The sequence below is a fragment of the Bos grunniens genome, chromosome 8 (assembly GCF_055505025.1).
Source record: "Bos grunniens cultivar Pamir isolate PY7600 chromosome 8, Bosgru_T2T1.0, whole genome shotgun sequence".
Taxonomy (NCBI): Eukaryota; Metazoa; Chordata; class Mammalia; order Artiodactyla; family Bovidae; genus Bos; species Bos grunniens.
The window spans coordinates 110,559,763-110,566,374 of NC_141172.1; positions in this window are offsets into that span (position 1 = coordinate 110,559,763).

The window sequence follows — 6,612 nt, forward strand, 5'->3', positions numbered from 1 at the left end:
GAAAAGACATTTTTAAGCACTTACTATGCAGTCAGGAGTCACAAGCTCAGACACCTACGGAGGCAAGTGAAAGCTGATGCTTGCAAAGGGTGGTGTTAGGGAATGGTGGGGTCTGCGGCTAGTGGAGTGAGGGTCCCTCTGAGATCGACAGGGCGCGTAACTCCTGGGCACTGTTTTCCTGTGGAAATGCAGGCAACTAAAAACTCAGTCCTTTTAAACAATAAAATCCTCTATTTTTTAATGGAAACCAAAATTTTATATCACATGAATACCTCCATTATAAAATGCTGCAGCCAATTCAAACCTTTGAAAACTGTGAACTGAAGAGACTGTACATCTTCAACTCACCACCCTTGGCTTATAGGTCCCTTCCACGCACACTTCTGCTTGTCTCCAAATAGGCATTTTAGGGTTGAATCCCCAAATTACATATTTGACAATGAACATTAATCCCCCACATGACACAACTTATTATCATGAAGTGGAAAACAAAAGGTAAAAATAAATATGGGAAAATTAAGGCACAAAAAGACTGAACAGCCACAAAATGCTATTTATTGTCTCCACATTGTCTGCCAAAGAACACTGAAACAGAATGCAAAGAGGGGACAAGCGATTCCTCAGAGAGCCGGCGGACCCGGGTCATTAAGCCAGGTGCCTGGAGGAGGTTTCTGGATGGACCTGGGTTTCCTTGGGGGTGTGGGGGGTTGGGGAGCAGGAACTTGAAGCAGAGCCTAGATGCTCGTGTGAAAGGTGCCCCCTTGCTGCTTCTGGAGAACAAAAGCAAGACAGAAGCCCACCGCGAGGACCATGCTGGGCATTTCAAAGTGCTGTGTCCACTGCGTCATCAAAACCCACACTGGAGCAGACACCAACGAGCCCTGTTCTTCTGATGAGGAGGCTGAGTCTCAGCGAGGCTGTTCAACCGGCTAAGTGCTACCACACGGGGACAGCCAGGACCCTGTCCAGCTCAGGTCTCCCAGCCCAGAGACCACACTCCTTGCCCCCTGGCGTGCTGGCCTCTGCACATGTTCTTCCCCCCTCCCCACCCCGACTAGTGCTCAGGTGCAAGTGGGGGTTAGGAGACTCGCGGACAGACCCGGGTGCCACCAAGCTGCCAGAGTTTAACAGCACGTTCACTTTTTATCTCAACAACAGACTCCTAAGGTAAACAGGAAAAACTCCTACCATAGTTCAGATTCTTTAGAGTCTCCCCAAACACACATGCACACACACACACACACACACGCATACGTACATGTGTGTGCAGACATACATACACATATGTTCACACATGTGCATGCAGACATACACACATGCACACTGAGACATGCACATGTGCACATACACACACGCATACATGCATGTGTGCACACATATGTGCCACATGCACACACACACAAACATATACACACAGAATGCCTTGATCTACATTTTATTGTGAATACAACTTTCTCCACAAATCATTAATTCCAGGCTTTATGGGACATTTATCTTTTAAGTAATTATTAGCCTACAATATTTTGTTTTATGGAGAAAAAATTATATTTCTCATCTCAAATTAATTTATTCCAGAAAGTGTAGGAAATGTGAATGATGACTGGATTTGCGTAGATTTTACGCTGCTTGTCTTCCCAATGTACCGTTTCACAGCCGTTATTATGAGAAGACCTCCGGGGCGGTTCATATATCATCAGGTTGCACTTCAAAGTTCATCCGCTGGCGGCACAATTAGAAGCTTATTTGCCGGTGGAAATTAATTTTAGCCACTCAGTGGCTCAGTAAGTACAGAATATACATTCGGACAAGTGCTAGCTCACTGATACCAATGTAAATTAAGCCCAAACAGTTTTCAGAGCTTTATTCACCAACATCTGGGTTCCGATTTCATACTTCATTGATTTAAAAGGTAGTGAAGAAGCGAAATCCAAATGCCTCTCCATGTTGAACTCTGCCTGCAAACCCCTCCCATCCATTCGATAGCAGTGAAGGTACCCGGAAAATGCAAAATAACAGAGGGTCTCCACCACGTGGGAACCCCTCCTCCCCTTCCTGCTCAGTGAACTGGATCACCTTCCATTCCCTACAGAATATAATAATTGACCTTAAGAAATCCAGGAAAAGAAACACCTCAACGTCTTTCTCAGTATTTCTTCCATGAGTCCAAAACATTTTCAATAAGCCCTGAAAGTCTCTCCACAAATGAGAGGCCTCCTGCGTCTCCTGCACGAGCAGGCGGGTTCTTTACCACTGCGCCACCTGGGAAGCCCCAATCCAGACGCCACCTCTTGGCAACTGTGACGTCTATGATTTTTCTTCAAAAGCAATAGGATGTCAAGTCTGCACATCTGCATATGCCATTAAGAACTTAGATCGCAAGCCAGCTAGCTCACAAAATACCTCTATCTGGGTGGCCCTGAAAAACTCAAGATACTGACAATTTGGAGGGCCCTTTGGATAGGGAGCATCCTGGGCATTTGGGAGAAGAAAATGGAAATCCCCTCCGGAACATCTCACTTTTATCTCGGGCCTCAAAGAATCTCCTCAAAACACGAATTCCGTGGAAAAGGAGTCATTTGCATTCAAAACGTAAGTAAACTAACAAGGGTAGCAAGGACCACAGGAGAAAACCAGGTGAAAGAAGAGAAGACGGAGGCAAGTTCAAATAGTGGGATTGCAGGCACAGATCATGTTGGGAAGCGCAGTGCAAAATAGCTGTAAAACGAGAAAGTCCCTGGGAAAATGGCGAAGGGCCAGAAGCACTCGGCTTTGCGCTACGGACAGAAAGACATCTCCTGCCTTTGGTTATGCTGGGCGCCAAGAGTTAATAATAAATAGGGATGTTACTTGTGAGAGCGGGTTGTGGGAGAAGCCCATGAGTCATTTAGAGCGCGCTGTCCTTGAAATGTTTCTACTGATTATGTGTTAACTCCGTATGTGCTCTGCTGGCCGCATACTTTAAGCTCTTTGTTCCTGCTTCTATAAAAAAGCTTGACTGCAGAAATAAACTTGTCAGTCCTTGCAAGAGACTGTCCACGTGTCCTTCTTTCCGGTTCGTCGCTTCCAAGTCCCGGGAGAAAATCCCCAACAGATCACAGCGGGACAAGACCTCAACAAAAGGCAAACCTGAAAACACATGCAGGACCGAGAGACCCAAGAGAATAAAACGGAAGCTTTGAAAGAAGAACCAGACAGCATGTTTGGAAATGAAAAATTAAATGATTTAAAATTCAATGAGTAGGTTTGATAGTGTAGGACACAGAGGCAGAAAAATTAATCAGAAGATCTATGTGAAGAGAGTGCCTAGATTACAGCACAACGTTGAGAGAGAGAGAGAGAGAGACGAGAAAGAGGAGGTCTGAGCCAGTGAAACAGGCTCGCCCACACCCACCCGGACACTGGAAGCAGAGCGGGAAGACAAGGCAGAGCGCATCCGGAGAGGCTGGCTGAGAACTCCCCCGAGCCGGCGACACCACCATCTGGGACGCAGGGAGCGCCAGGAAGGCCGCACTTAGACACGCTGCTAAAAGCACAGCATCCGGACTCAACCCGTGCATTTCAAAAAGCCAAAAAGGATAAAACTTTACTTTCAAAGAAGCGAAAGATGATGGCTGATTTCTCATCAGCGACCACTGAGTTAGAAGACAATGAAAAGCGCCTTCCATGGGCTGAAGGACACCGTCATCCACAGATTTATTACAAAAAGAAAAAGGACGAGAAGACCTCGGCTCCGGGAACCGTGGACTAAGGAACCCTGATCAACGTGTCCTCTTAAAAACAAGTACAACTGGACAAACTGAAAAACACACCTCTGCAACGTAACAAGGTAGTTGAGGGGTCAGCACAGTCCAGGAAAGAAAGGAAATAGAAAGACAAGAGCCCGGTGTCTGGGGCCACTTTGGTTTCGGGGTGGTGGCTGCTGGGAGCAGAGAGCAGAGAGGATGAACCACAGACAAAGCATGGCCTCAGGGCCCGCCAGCCAGGGGGTCGTCATGACCCACTCTCCTAGAGACCCCTGGGTGGTCCGAACCACCCCACACTCTGAAGCTGTGTTAAAGTGACCGTGACCTGGGATGATACCATTCAAATTATTTCTGCAAATAAGTTTTAAAAGTAAAAATGTGCAGCACAGAGAGATAATGAGGCAGAGGGCGAGAGAAGACAGCCTAACAGAGATGCAGCTGTAACAAGAGCCACTGTGGCTTCGGGCTGGACCACTCCTGCCCAGGAGACCCAGCAGCTAGATCTCCCGTGGATGACTCACAACACGGATGAAGCTTCCTGCCATGGGCATGAGCCTGCAAGCACCTGCCCCCGTCAGGCCTTCAGATGTGACTGCACCAGCATCTTGATTGCAAACACACGAGAGTCTCTGAAGCAGAACCACTTGACTAAGTTGCTCCAGACTTCCTGGTAGGAGGAACTATGAGACAATAAACACTGCTTCCCACCAGTAAGCTCACATGAACAGGACACGCAGCAACCAATAACCCACATGCTGTCCGGGAGGAAGTCTCACCCACGTGCACCAGGAGATGGGTAGAGGAATGTGCACAAGTGTGCTGACTTAGCATGAAGTTTAAAATAACCCCAATTATCCACCAACAGATTGAATAAATAAACTGGTATGTCAGTCAACAAAATAATACCTAACAGTGAAAACGAATGACCTATAGTTACATGCTGTTAACATGGATGACGGAGAAGGCAATGGCACCGCACTCCAGTACCTTGCCTGGAAAATCCCATGGACGGAGGAGCCTGGAAGGCTGCAGTCCATGGGGTCGCTGAGGGTCCGACACAACTGAGTGACTTCACTTCCACTTTTCACTTTCATGCATTGGAGAAGGAAATGGCAGCCCACTCCAGTGTTCTTGCCTGGAGAATCCCAGGGACGGGGGAGCCTAGTGGGCTGCTGTCTATGGGGTCACACAGATTCAGACATACCTGAAGCGACTTAGCAGCAGCAACAACATGGATGAGCCTCAGAAGCATATTATTGTGTGAGAAAGCAAGTAACAAAATACACACAGCATAATTGCATTTACATAAAGTACATAAAACACTGGGAAAAAATGTATCCTTCAGGGATAGATTATTATGAAACGATGATTATCACAAAAGCCAAAATAGTGTTTCCGTGTGGGCAAGGGATGGGAGTGGAGATAGGAGGTTTTGAAAATACTGGTCATCCTCTTTTCCTGAATCCCGATCGTGGTTCACACAGAGGCTTGCTTTATTACTATTCTTTAAACTACACATAAAATTGCACATACTCCTCTGTATATGGGGCTTCCCAGGAAGCTCAGTGGTAAAGAATCTGCCTGACAACACAGGAGATGCAAGAGACACGGGATATGCAGATTTGATCCCTGGGTGGGGAAGATCCCCTGGAGGAGGAAACAGCAACCCACTCCAATATCCTTGCCTGCAGAATCCCACGAACAGAAGAGCCTGGAGGGCTACAGTGCATGAGGTCGAAAGAGCTGAACATGACTCAGCAACTGAGCACACACACACTCCTCTGTGTACAGGACAAATTTCACAATAAAAGAAATGGCGTCAACAACATGTAAGGAACAGAAATGACATCTCTAAAGGAAGACACGAGACGTGAGTGACGCCAAGGCAGCCCGGGAATCCACGGAGGATGAACAAACAAGTGATTTTCTCCTTCCGCTCTGTTGTGCAGCGCAAGTTGTTCAGCTGTGTCTGACTCTTCGCGACCCCATGGACCATACAGTTTATGGAATTCTCCAGGCCAGAATACTGCAGTGGGTAGCCTTCCCCTTCTCCTGAGGATCTTCCCAACCCAGAGATCAAACCCAAGTCTCCCACATTGCAGGCGAATTCTTTACCAGTTGAGCCACAAGGGAAGCCCAAGAATGCTGGAGTGGGTAGCCTATCCCTTTTCCAGCAGATCTCGCTGACCTAGGAATCAAACCAGGGTCTCCTGCATTGCAGGCGGATTCTGCTCTCTAAAGGAAGCCTTTTCTGAGGTCCTGCACTTCAACACCTGTGCCTGTCCGCGCAGTCTCTGCTTTCTCCTCTGCAGTTACTTCTGTTTGTGTCTTATCTCCCCGAAACACACACGGAAAGGCCCTCGCAGCCTCCCCAGTTCTCCCAGGCTGCCCTCCAGGAAGACGCACACAATAGCTTTTGTTAAGGAACTTAAGAAAGCGCGGCACTGATATGACATTTGTATAACGAGGTACCCAGAGCTTACAGAAACGATGAAGACTGTCAGAGCACAGAGACAGACGTACTCCTGGAGAGAAAAGTAAGGCTATGAACAGAAGTGTGGTGACCCCATTTGCTGAAAGATCTCACAAACTGGTATTGCACTAATACCATCCCCAGGCTAAATGAAACAGAACTGAATTCACGCTCTGGGTGGGCACCCAAAGCACTACGGATGGCCTGAACCCGGCCAGCTCCATCATGGCTTTCCAGGGGGCTCTGGAATTGGTACATGGGCCTGTTTGCTCAGGACACCTACATCCTTCCCCAGCTGTGGTCCTGACCTCTGCAGCGCTGGGGTGGCAGGGGTATCCCTGCCCTGCTCCCGGCGGGCATTCAGAGGCTGGAAGGCACATCTGCATTTCCTTAGCT